The sequence below is a fragment of the Ambystoma mexicanum genome, chromosome 7p, assembly GCF_040938575.1.
Source record: "Ambystoma mexicanum isolate Mex_15411 chromosome 7p, UKY_AmexF1_1, whole genome shotgun sequence".
Lineage (NCBI taxonomy): Eukaryota > Metazoa > Chordata > Amphibia > Caudata > Ambystomatidae > Ambystoma > Ambystoma mexicanum.
The window spans coordinates 168740186-168753726 of NC_090939.1; positions in this window are offsets into that span (position 1 = coordinate 168740186).

Sequence of the window (13541 nt, forward strand, 5' to 3'; positions counted from 1 at the left end):
TTCCTTGGCACTCGTGGGCGCTTCTTTTGTGTCCATGTGTGGGCTGTAGATTTTTGCTATGGTGCTTGTGCATGGCTACGTCTACCTGCATCCCCTGGCATCTGTGTGTGTGAGCTGCCCATTTGCTGTGACTGACGTGTTGGGCCAGTTTACTTGCATGTTCAGTGCTTGGGGATGCATGTATTTGGACACAAGATTTGCATTTACATGGGGTTTGTTGTACTTACCACCTTTGCCTTGGGTCCCAGCTCATGCCTGTGCCGTCCCATCCCCTTCAATGTCCTCAATGTGCAGGATGGAGCTGCATGTCACCGACCAGGGCATGAGGTGGAGGGTTGCCACTGTCCCTCCTCATGTGGTAGCTGTCTCCCTCCTGTGCTGGGCAAAGAGGTTCCAGACCCTCAGGAACAGATCACCCCAATGCTTCCAGCAGTCCTTCTTCTTGCAGGGGACAGTCGCCACAGCTATCACCCTCTTAACCACCTCCTGCCATATGGCAGTCATTCTTTGCTGGCTGGTCTTTCTGTGGTCAGCCCCAAAGAGTGCCTCTGAGTGATGCACCACAGCTTTTATTTATATGTTAAATACATAAGGAAACCGTAACAAGATACAAGATAAGCAAATAAAATGCGACAAGATGTTACAAATGTTACAATACATCACGTAAACACAATACCCCCGCCCCCAAAGCAGAGAATAAAATATATATATAAGAACAAATTACAAACAAAAGACTTTTGGCTTTCCAACATGTTTGTCACCTCCTACAGCAGTGGATGGTAGTTGGAAGTGGGGGAATCGAAGTGGATTGAGTTTTAAACATGGCCACCATCGACTTTGCCGTTCTGGCGGTGATGCTATTTCCAGTGCTGGTAATTCAGACAGTTTGGGTGCCGGCTTCGGTATTACAGGCACAAATCTGCCAGTAATACCGCCAAATGACTGCCGACGATGGTGATTCCGGCTTTCTGGTATTACTGCTTTTGGCATGGGGGGTGCACGCCCGAGGACTCGTAATTCGCCAGTAATGATCATGTGGGTCGATCATTCTGGTAATTGGGATCCTTTTCTGTCAGGTTTTATAAAAGGGATGGGTACCTCACTGAATGTGTTCTTGATAAATATTCTGAAGACACCTGATATTAGAAAGAAAAGCAAGTTGTATCTACTCTTTATAGACCTGGCCCAAGCCTTTGATGCTGTTGATCAGCAGACATTTATGGTGAAGTTAGAAGCATCCTGGAGGCAATAAAGAGCTTATACACTGATACACCTTTTTAAGGTAAAACTGGACCTCACTTTCTGAAAATTTTCCAACTGCAAAGGGCCTCAAACAAGGGTGCCCCCTTGCACCAGCTCTTTTTTTTAATTTCTGATTTGAGCAAGACATTAAAGATTGTGAGGAGCTTCCTGCCTAAGGTTGATGGTAAAATCCTGGACAGACTACAATACATGGATCGATTGAAAGTGATCCCTATTCTCACTTATGGAGCAGAGACTTTTTACACGCCTGCAGCTGGAGTGTGGGTGACTCTGGAGAGCCTATTTTGGAAAAGGGTCTTGTTGCTTCCAAAGTGTGTGCCCATTCAGGTTATAAGAACAGAGCTGGGTCTTATTTCCATGTATGCAATGGCGGTATGTAAAGGTTTCATGCTTTATTGGAAATGTATAACATCGAACTGAAAGGAAGGCATGGTATCAACAGTAAGACAAACACAAGTGACCACAATCCAAGGGTGTTTAGTGAACTTTCGCAAGGATGTGATAAACGCCTATCTAAACCTAAATGTAAAGATGGGAGCAAGCTACGACCACCAAATAATAATAATGCAGTCCTAGTGGAGTCTTGTCAAAATAAAGCGGCCTATACAAAATAAACCTATTGCCAATGCTTACTGCTAATTTACAAATAGTGTGGGGCAGTGTTCATGGAAAAGAAAGAAGTGTTCACAAAATGATATTGTCATGCCCCGCATCCCAGTTTCCGGAAGCCCGCTGGCGTTTATTTTCAGGTGGAAACTGCCCTGGCGAATGTTTACAGCCCGGGGGACACGCCGCACTACAAGGTCCAGAATTCCATCTGTTCGCGATCACGTGATCCACCCGCAACGTGCCTCGCGTTCTGGACCAGATGCCAGTTCTTAGCACGGCTTGTCCCTGTAACAGGTACTCCTAAAACTGAGTATTCAGTTCGAGTGCTAGAATCCCTGTTATTCTGATTCCTGTGTTATTACAGACCCGGCTTTGCTCCAAGGACCTTTCCCAACGTTTTTCCTTACGATTTCTGGCTCCAGACCCCTCGGCTGTTCCCCTTGGTAATCGAACTTTTGGCATTCTAAACGGATTTGTGTTCCTCCTGCTCCCATTTGTTGTGGCGTTTGGACCTTGCTAACCTCCAGTGTAACGCATGGCAGGTTATTAAGGAAAACCTAAACTAGAATTCTGTTTACGTTTCTTTTTCTCCACTGGCTACTATTCCTGCATGGGTTTTCTGACTTCCTTTACTACCACGTATTACATAAACCACAAGACATACCCTTTTTTTGGATTGCTCAACAACGCCACCTGCAGCACAAGAAAACAACGCTCTACATGCTGAAGTGATTAAACGGACGCTCTCCTGTTTATTGTGGTCACTTCTTGGATTGGCTATTCTCACGTGGGGACGCTTTGCTGTTATTCTTGGGGATTTTTTGGACTACATTTAGTTACGCCCTCGTGCCGTTCGGGTTAGGTGGATCATTGCACAGACTTCATTCAACTGAGACTTTCTTCCTTCCTCATCTGGTCATCACCCTGCTGGACTTCCATAGGTACACTGGACTTCCTTTCTGGCTAAGCAGGTAAGAGAGGGTTGATTACGGGTGGGCTAACACTGCACTTTGGTAGCTCTTTGACTGCTATCCTGAAGTATCATTTCTCTTTGTTCCCGTAGCTCTGTTGTCGTTGCGCCTGCCTTTTCACTCAAGCCCCTGGCCTGTTAGTTTTAGTGTACTTTCTACAGGCTGCACTCTTGGGGGGAAAGTCTTGTGTAACATTGCGGTCAAGATATTCCAGAACCATCTTGATGACCGTCCAAGATATCCCAGAGTGAAGGGGCTCCCGAAAGTAGATGCTGACCTTGTATCCTTTATAAGTCTGTATCCTTTTTCCGATTTGTGTTAAAGTTGTGACAGATATGCTAGGATGTTCGGGCTGTTGGCCTCCCTTCCCCACATTTTGAGCATGGGGCAAGGTGGTTCACTCCAGCAATGCACAAACGCTGGCTTCTGCGGCAGGAGGATACAGTTCCATTACCAACATCAGGACCTTCTGTGTCCAAGTCTCTTTACTTCTTAAAAAGTCTCTTGATTCAGATTGCCTGATGTACAAAAAAGCAAGATGCAAAAGTTATATTCTTTTTACCAGTATTCAATTTGGATGTTCACCTTGGTTCCCCCTCAGCCGGGCTCAGGTCCCTTTCAAAAACAATAGTTCAATGTTCAATCCCCCTCTTCTGGGCTCGGATCCTCCTATTACAATGTTCAGAGAATATTCTTTCTTGGGTGACTCATGGTCCACCCCGGATCTCCCTCTTCCGGGCTCAGATCCCTTTATTACAATGTTCAGAGAATACTCTTTCTCAGGTGACTTGTGGTTCACCCCGGATGCCCCTCTGCCGGACTCAGATCCCTTTCAATTTCCCAATTAGTCTCTTTCAGCCGAGCTCGGACCAACTGCAGTATACATTAAACCATTGAAGACTTTCGAATGTACACAGGATTTAGCTTGACCCGCTGCAGGGCCACTTTGATCTCAAGATTCCCTTTTTCTCACAGTTAGCATCAGTTGGATACCTGAAAGAGACTTTTGAATGAGCACCCAGGTGGCACCGGACTACTCTGTCTACGGTATCTTTTCTTGGCCTCCCAAAGTTCAGTCTCTCCTTTGGTTTCCAGTTATATTCACGTTGTTCGTCACATACGTCTCACACACTGTTCTCTTAGATATCTTCATAGAATGCTGCTGCTTGCAACCTTGGTTCAAAACACAGGCTGGTTTGGTATCAGTCGCTCGGACTCAGCAGCTGTGCTGTCTTTACTGACGCTGCTTTGTTGTTGGAGGCAAGGAAAGTACCATGGTGGCATTCACTCCGCCCCACCTTAGTTATCGATGTGGGAGAGCCCTTGGTACCTCTGACACACTGTACAGGTTTGATCAGCTTTAGTTCCTGGTCTTAGGTTGCTTAGTTTCCAAGGTTCACAAAAGTAACGGTCTTTACAAGTCAAGGGCATGTCCCTCCTTGCAACCCTCTCTGGTCCTGCCGTCTTTCTCCTCGTATTAAACTGCCATCTTGGAAATGCTGTTTCCTCGTATGTTTTGCCATGCTCAGTGTGCTTTCGTGCTCCGCCTTTTATCCGTGTGGGGAAGTGAGATGGAACTCAGGTGTGTGTAATGATCAGTAATTGCCTGGCCTTGCCTGACCATTGTATTGGGACATGTCATGTATACGGCTTTGGTTTTAGTCCGTTGTTGCTCACGGCGAGCTATCCGTGAGAAAGAGTTTGTGTTGGGATAGAGGGGGGCGGGGCTGAGTTCCTAGGTATACTACCTGGTAGGATGGGGAAAAGGCATTACAGGGAAGGGGATACCGCATTTTACCATCTGACCTCCCACTTTCACTCCCCGAAGACCCCTCATCCAGGTGATCCTCCCGCACTGGTCCACCCCCAGGAACTGAATCCAAAAGCGATGGCCGTGTCCTGGCCACCTGGTTGACAGATCCCCATGGACTAGTGGGTGAGACAACTGCCGGTTTCTCACAGAACCCAGTCAGAGGCTTTTCTGTTGTAAAGGGGGCTTTATTGAGCGGCTCTGAACTCACTCTAATGGAAGAATATCTGTAGCGCAATATTGAGTGACTTTAACATCTGAGCGAAGGTTTTAGTTGTGAATCCAGTCTCGATGAAAGACAAACTATAGTGGAAAGACTGGATAGAGTCCCAGGAACAAAGACAGTCCTACAAAGTGTACTGGAAAATGGTCCCCGAAACCCAAAGATATAATACCATTCTGCAAAATTTAGCAAGATTTCCGGACAGTAAGTACTGCACCCAATACATGCGATTTAGATTAAACCTCTATCATCCGAGAGAGATCTTGAGTGTACGAAGTAGGGATGGAATGTCTGATGCAACGGGCAGGTTGACGTGTAAACTGGTCAATGTAAAAGAGTCCTTGAAACATCTTTATTGTTTTGTACATCATTGACAGAACACAGAATGAGGTTTGTGGGTAAATTAATTAATGAATGGAGTTCAGGTGTGCCGAGCAATGGTGGCTGGCGCGTATGCACAGATAAAGACTGTCATTAATTCTAGCCCTTCTTCATTTTCTAAAAGAGATATTTACTGTTTTGAAACCTGAGTTGAATAACGAAAATGGATGGAACCTGGTTTGGTGTATTTTAGGGATGAACTGTTTCTTATGTGTTGGTTTTATTAACAATTTGTTCATGTAAAGAAGTGTTAACTCTAATGAAATAATTTCAAGGAAATGTATGATTATGATATTATGGTCTTATTAGGATTAGTTTTTTGTATTTTGGGAAGAAGGGTAAAAGGTTTCAAATTGTAAACAAAATGGCAATTAAAAAAAAGAATTACTCCGGTAATTCCAGTGGCCACCCCTGCAGTAGACAGTAATACCGGCATGCCAGAATTAAAGGTGTTTTACTGCCAAACTCTTAATGAGGTCCATTGTCTTAGGCTGTGAGAACGTAAAACAATCCCCTATCATGGTCTAGCCCCCCTGGGCAACCATGCACCGGTCTTAGACAATCTTAGACAATCTCCTAGGGGGGTGTGGATCACTATACCCCCCTGCTTTCGTATCTCAGGGCCTTTGTGCACTGTGTTACTCCTAAATTACTTCCAACAACATACTCCTATGGACACAATAACATAAGACACAAAGAAAACACATGAATCGATTCAATTATAACAATTGTTACGCTCACCTAACTCCCACAGAGCCGCAGGTCTGGTTTGGAGTGTTGTTGCTTCTTCTATGGTGAAGCGCAGGACCCGGAAGATGGACTGGACCGGACCTTCGAATCTGGCTTGTCTGGCTCGCAGGAATATCTTTCTTAGGGTTTGAAAGGTTGAGCTCTCCATCCTGCTTCTCATGCAGGGGCGCGTAGTATCCAGTTACTTCACTGGGATTTTGATTGTAGAGGGTTCAAGTTTTGTTTTCCCGGTATAGTACCGTAAGGATTCTGTTAAAGAGTATGATTCCGCAATAATAATTGTTTGTTGTCTCTTTTTCAGGTGCGGAAACTATTCCGAGAAGAGCTGTGGAACCGAAGAATGAGACTCTGGTGAGCTTGATGAGAGTTCTCTCAGTGTCCTTGTATCAGTGCGCTCACTAACGCTGATGTCTTTTTTCCCCATAGGGGCCGGGGTCCGGAAATGCCTGGATGCGGCACCGACCCGAAACGAAGCTCAATCCAGAAGAAATCAGGTAAGTCTTTAATGGGCGTTTGGGTAATGTCTTTTCATGCACCCACTAACGCTGATGTCTTTTTCCCCCTTAGGGGCCGGGGTCCGGAAATGCCTGGATGCGGCACCGACCCGAAACAAAGATCAATCCAGAAGAAATCAGGTAAGTCTTTAATGGGCGTTGGGTAACGTCTTTTCATGCGCCCACTAACGCTGATGTCTCTTTTTCCCCTTAGGGGCCGGGGTCCGGAAATGCCAGGATGCGGCACCGACCCGAAATGAGGTAAGCTTTGTAATGGAAATTAAGGTTTCCTTGTTTTCTTTCCCCTCTCACCTTTATTCTTGTCTTTTTCTCCCTAGGCGCGGTGATGTGGCTGCGAGTCCAGATGTCGCCGTAGAACGTGGTGGTACCTTGTACAGGTGAGTGAGATGCGGCGCTGCAGCGATCGATGCGATGTGCTTTTAAATGGATGTCTTCCTTTTCAGGACCGTCGGCGAGATGTCTCCGGAATGTGGATTTAGCAGGTAAGGACTCTTCTTTACCATTTTCTCTTCTCTTCTCTCTTTGCAGGCGTTCCAGGATGCTGGCAGGAGTGGCAGAAGACAGAATGCAGGAGCAAACACGGTGAGCGTCCAGCTGCTAGATGCAGAACAACGCGAAGCGTGAGTTGCTGCTTGGGCGTGGCTTAAATAGCCTTCAAAGTAGTTCCAGGTATGTATCCTTCCTCTCAGGTATGTATTCCTCACCTGACCACACCTGTGTGGTTAAGTAGTTCCAAAGATAAAATAGTCCCATTCAGGCCTCAGAAGGCCTGGATGTTGCAGCATGGTCTGCATCAGGTAAGTTAACACTAAGCACCTTTAACACAAAGTCCCCTTTTATGAGCCTGGCGCCTATGGCGCCACGACTGTGGCCCGATATGAGCCTGGCGCCAAAGGCGCCAGGACTGAGTCCAAAGAGCCCTTACTTGAGGCTGTTGTGACTTCCCTTGAAGACATGATGTCTGCCTCTGGGGTAGCTGGGTCTTGTCTGGCACCATGGAGGTAGGCATCATGACAGTACCCCCTTCCAAGGTCGTCCTTTCCGGGGGTTTCGGCTTACTTGGGAATTTTCGGTGGAATCTTTGCACTAATCGCGGGGCGTGTACATGGTCACTTGGTTCCCAAGATCTTTCCTGAGGTCCGTACCCCTTCCAATCAACTAGATAGAAGAGTTTTGATTTTAACATTTTGGAATCCAATATGTCCTTAACTTCAAATTCTAATTCCCCTTCGATTTGAATTGGTTCAGGTGGTTTGCTTAGTCTGGTTCCAGGCTGCACCGGTTTTAACAGTGATGCATGAAAAACGGGAGGAATTTCGCATGTTGGCTGGTAGATCGAGTTTAAAGGCCTCCGGGTTAATTATAGCTTTGATGGGATGGGGTCCAGTGTATCTGGGATTAAAAGTCTGCGGTCCTTTGAGAGGCAAATGCTTGGTTGCCAGCCACACCTGGTCTCCAATCTGGTACGAAGGTGCTTCACTCCGATGTAGATCAGCATTTTCTTTGTATTTTTTCTTGGCTTGTTGCAAATGAGTTGTAGCTTCCTTGAAGGCTCAGGTTATAGTAGAATGCAAATGATCAACTGCAGGCATTTCCAGGTTTTGAGGACGGTCTAGGTCTGAGGTTCTAGGATGATGACCATACAAGGTGTAAAAAGGGGTTTGTCCTGTTCCAGAATGTACAGAATTGTTATATGCATACTCTGCGATCCATAGAATATCTTTCCAGCTGTTTTCAGATTCATGCAACATGCGCCGAAGATATTGTTCAAGGGTTTGGTTAGTCCTCTCGGTTTGACCATCGGTCTGGGGGTGGTGACTAGTGGATAAGCGTACATCAATTTGTGCCAGTTGGCAACATTTCCTCCAAAAATGGGAAATAAATTGGCTTCTTCGGTCTGAGATTAATATGGATGGAAAACCATGCATACGAACTATGTTTTCCAGAAATTCCTTGGCCAAGATGGAGGCTGAAGGTACCCCTTTAAAGGGATAAAGTGGGCCATCTTGGAGAACAGATCCACGATTACCAAGATAGTGTTATATCCATAGCAAGGAGGCAGGTCGGTAATAAAGTCCATTGACAAGGTGTGCCAAGGGGCCGGTGGAATATCCAAGGGTTGTAGGAGACCGGCTGGTCTCTTCTTTTGACCTTTATTTTGGGCGCAAACTCCGCAAGACATCACAAAAGATTTTATGTCTTTTCTCCAGGATGGCCACCAGAATTGTCGTTTGATCTTTTCCTCAGTTTTTGCGATACCAGGATGTCCTTCCATTAATGTATCATGATAGTGAGCAATGACCAATTCTTGCAGTTCTTTGTTGGGCAGAAATAACCGCCCCTGGAAGTACGGTAAATCGTTATTAACGGAAAAGTGTGACCCCTTTTGAGTCCATTCTTGCAAGGCTGTGGAATTTAAAAGTTGTTTAACTCGAGTTTGAACGTCCTCTATAGTTTGTAAAGAGGTCAAGCCTAAAATTCTTTGTTCGGGTATAATTGGTACTGGTTGTAAGTTTGAATTTGTTTCATCCATTCCAATCCGGGATAAAGCGTCCGCTTTGCCATTCTTGCAACCAGGGCGGTAGGTGATTATGAAATCAAATTCTGCAAAGAATAAAGCCCATCGGAGTTGGCGGGATGATTGGGCTTTGGCCGTTTTTAGATATTGCAAATTCCTGTGATCTGTAATCACCGTAATGGTGTGTCTTGTGCCGAGGAGGTAATGACGCCAAGCCTTGAAGGCGGACTTAATAGCTAGTAATTCTTTGTCGGTGATTGCGTAATTGATTTCAGGAGCCGTGAATTTCTTGGACCAAAAGGCTACAGGGTGCATCTGGTTAGTTTCTGGATCCCTTTGAGACAAGACAGCACCCATGGCCAAACTGGAAGCGTCGGTTTCAACAATGTAAGGGAGATGTGGGCGCGGATGCTTCAATACAGGGGCGGAGGTGAATTTGGTCTTTAGGTCTTGAAAGGCCTGTTCTGCCTCAGGAGTCCATTCGAAACGTTTATTCTTCCGTGAGAGGGCTGTTATGGGTTGAACCACTCGAGAAAATTCCGGGATGAATCTTCGATAGAAATTGGCAAAGCCAAGCATACTCTGAACCCCCTTAACATAGTTAGGAGATGGCCATTTGAGGATGGCGTCCACCTTTCGCGAGTCCATTCGGACTCCTTTAGGTGTCCGGATGAATCCGAGAAACTCGACCTCTGTGGTAGAAAAACGCATTTTTCGAGTTTCGCAAACAGGTTGTGCTGGCGCAATTTCTCAAGAACTGCCCTGACATGTTTTCTGTGTTCGGATTCCTAGGAGGAGTATACCAGGATGTCATTGACATATACGATGACACAAACATCGATAAGTTCCCGAAGAACATCATTCATAAAGTATTGAAAGGCGGCAGGTGCGTTGCATAATCCGAAGGGCATCACCTGATATTCAAAGAGCCCATATTTGGTGCGGAATGCAGTCTTCCATTCGTCGCCTTCTTTTATACGTACCAGGTGATAAGCTCCTCGGAGATCTAACTTGGTGTATATACAAGCATCTTTTACCTGGTCAAGAAGTTCAGGGATCAGAGGCAGAGGATAACGATTCTTAATCGTTATTTGATTTAGGGTGCGGCAGTCAATGCATGTTCTAAGATCGCCTTCTTTTTTCGGCACGAAGAACAGAGCTGAGGAAACAGGAGACTTTGACGGGCGAATAAAACCGTTGGCAAGATACTGATCTAAATACTGACGCAAATGAACGTTCTCAGGTTCAGTAAGAGAATAAATCCTACTACAGGGCAGTTGAGCATTGGGTACCAGGTCGATTTGACAATCGTATGACCGGTGGGGAGGTAACGTGTTCGCCTGTTCTTTTTGAAAAACGTCTTGGAACTCTTGGTATTCAACCGGTAGTTGTATCGTGGTGGAAGTTACTGTGGCCAGACCCATATCTGGATTTCTTGGAAAACAAGTCAGTTCACAATCAGGAAAGGTTATTCTCTTTGCTCGCCAGTCAATTCGAGGATTATGTGTTTCTAACCAAGGGATTCCTAGAATTACTTGAAATTTTGGGGCCTTGATTACATCGAACACAATTGCTTCCCAATGTCCATCCTGTCCCACTAGTGTCATTTCTGTAGTGGAATGTGTTACCGGCCCTGAGGCTATTTCGGTTCCATCTACTGTAGTAATGACATCCTTGTTAACTTTCGGACGGAGAGGAAGATTAATCCTGGAGGCCAATTCACGATCTACGTAGTTTCCAATAGCTCCACTGTCGATGTATGCTTTTATAGCATGCAACCGCTGAGGCTGTTTTGGGTCCATGAGCACCATTGGCATGACAAAATGCAAGGTCAAAGAGTTTGTTTTCAAGCTCGGCAAGCGGACCTCTACGCTTGTCGGGCTTGACCATTTCCCGAATCAGGTTCTATTAAATTGTTGTCCGTGGCTCCAACCACCTTCTTAGGTGGCTTTACCGGGCAGTCTCGTAGAAAGTGACCAGAAGCACCGCAATAGAGACATAGTTGCTTTTGCCGTCTTCTCTCTCGTTCCTTCTGCGTCAATGGTCCTTTAACAGCGCCGATCTGCATAGGTTCTGAAACGTCGGTGCTCTTAGGGTTAGCGTTTTGATCAGCACTCGAGTTTTGAACTTGGACCGATCTTCTTTTCTAGTTTGCAGTCTGTGGTCAAGTTGGACCACTAAGTCTATGTATTCTGCGCAGGCTTGAGGTGGATTTACTATTTGAGGTAGAACATCCTTAAGTTCTCCGCGTAGGCCTCGATGAAATAGTGTGATCCTTTTATTTTCAGGCCACCCCATTTCTACAACCAGCCTATTAAAGGTGGCAATATAAGATAAGAGATCTTGGTTACCTTGTCGTAAGGATAGTAGTTCGTTGTCAAGGGCCTGTCTCTGAGAGTGTCGAGCGAATAATCTTTCCATGCTCGCCTGGAAGCTTTGAAAATCCTGGAGAATTGGGTCATCCTGACTTACCAACGGAACAGACCAATCGGCAGCACAGCCACTGAGATATGATAATACAAAGGCTACCTTGGTTTGTTCATTAGGGAAGACCCAGGTCTGCATAGAAAGTGCAGGCGACATTGGTTCATAAAAACGGCATATTTCTTGGGGTCCCCCGCAAAACGTTCAGGCGGGGCCAAAGGCATGTTTCCAGGTAGATTGATTTGTACCGGGTTATTGGAAACCATTGACGAGGCATTACCCCCAGAACTAGGTAAAGGAGTTTGTCCTGCTTGACCCTGCAACAATCGTTTGGCCAGGTCATCAGTTCTTTCCTTGGATAAGATTAATTCTCTTTTGAGAGCATTAGTTTCCTGGCGGGCGGAGTGTACTTCTGCCCTTAATTCCCCCAAAAGCTGAGGCAGCTGGTCTGTCGCGGAAGTTTCCATAGCGCCCGGGTGGGAAATTGTAGGTAGGCTTTGCGTTCTGCTACGCTCACCTGACTCCCACGGAGGCGCAGGTCTGGTTTGGAGTGTTGTTGCTTCTTCTATGGTGAAGCGCAGGACCCGGAAGATGGACTGGACCGGACCTTCGAATCTGGCTTGTCTGGCTCGCAGGAATATCTTTCTTAGGGTTTGAAAGGTTGAGCTCTCCATCCTGCTTCTCATGCAGGGGCGCGTAGTATCCAGTTACTTCACTGGGATTTTGATTGTAGACACTTCAAGTTTTGTTTTCCTGGTATAGTACCGTAAGGATTCTGTTAATGAGTATGATTCCGCAATAATAATTGTTCCTTGTCTCTTTTTCAGGTGCGGAAACTATTCCGCGAAGAGCTGTGGAACCGAAGAATGAGACTCTGGTGAGCTTGATGAGAGTTCTCTCAGTGTCCTTGTATCAATGCGCTCACTAACGCTGATGTCTTTTTTCCCCATAGGGGCCGGGGTCCGGAAATGCCTGGATGCGGCACCGACCCGAAACGAAGCTCAATCCAGAAGAAATCAGGTAAGTCTTTAATGGGCGTTTGGGTAATGTCTCTTCATGCGCCCACTAACGCTGATGTCTTTTTTCCCCTTAGGGGCCGGGGTCCGGAAATGCATGGATGCGGCACCGACCCGAAACAAAGATCAATCCAGAAGAAATCAGGTAAGTCTTTAATGGGCGTTGGGTAACGTCTTTCCATGCGCCCACTAACGCTGATGTCTCTTTTTCCCCTTACGGGCCGGGGGCCGGAAATGCCAGGATGCGGCACCGACCCGAAATGAAGTTGGAATAACCCAACAGGTAAGCTTTGTAATGGAAATTAAGGTTTCCTTGTTTTCTTTCCCCTCTCACCTTTATTCTTGTCTTTTTCTCCCTAGGCGCGGTGATGTGGCTGCGAGTCCAGATGTCGCCATAGAATGTGGTGGTACCTTGTACAGGTGAGTGAGATGCGGCGCTGCAGCGATCGATGCAATGTGCTTTTAAATGGATGTCTTCCTTTTCAGGACCGTCGGCGAGATGTCTCCGGAATGTGGATTTAGCACATAAGGACTCTTCTTTACCCTTTTCTCTTCTCTTCTCTCTTTGCAGGTGTTCCAGGATGCTGGCAGGAGTGGCAGAAGACAGAATGCAGGAGCAAACACGGTGAGCGTCCAGCTGCTAGATGCAGAACAACGCGAAGCGTGAGTTGCTGCTTGGGCGTGGCTTAAATAGCCTTCAAAGTAGTTCCAGGTATGTATCCTTCCTCTCAGGTATCTATTCCTCCCCTGACCACACCCGTGTGGTTAAGTAGTTCCAAAGATAAAGTAGTCCCATTCAGGCCTCAGAAGGCCTGGATGTTGCAGCATGGTCTGCATCAGGTAAGTTAACACTAAGCACCTTTAACACAAAGTCCCCTTTTATGAGCCTGGCGCCTATGGTGCCAGGACTGTGGCCCGATATGAGCCTGGTGCCAAAGGCGCCAGGACTGAGTCCAAAGAGCCCTTACTTGAGGCTGTTGTGACTTCCCTGGAAGACATGATGTCTGCCTCTGGGGTAGCTGGGTCTTGTCTGGCACCTTGGAGGTAGGCATCATGACAAC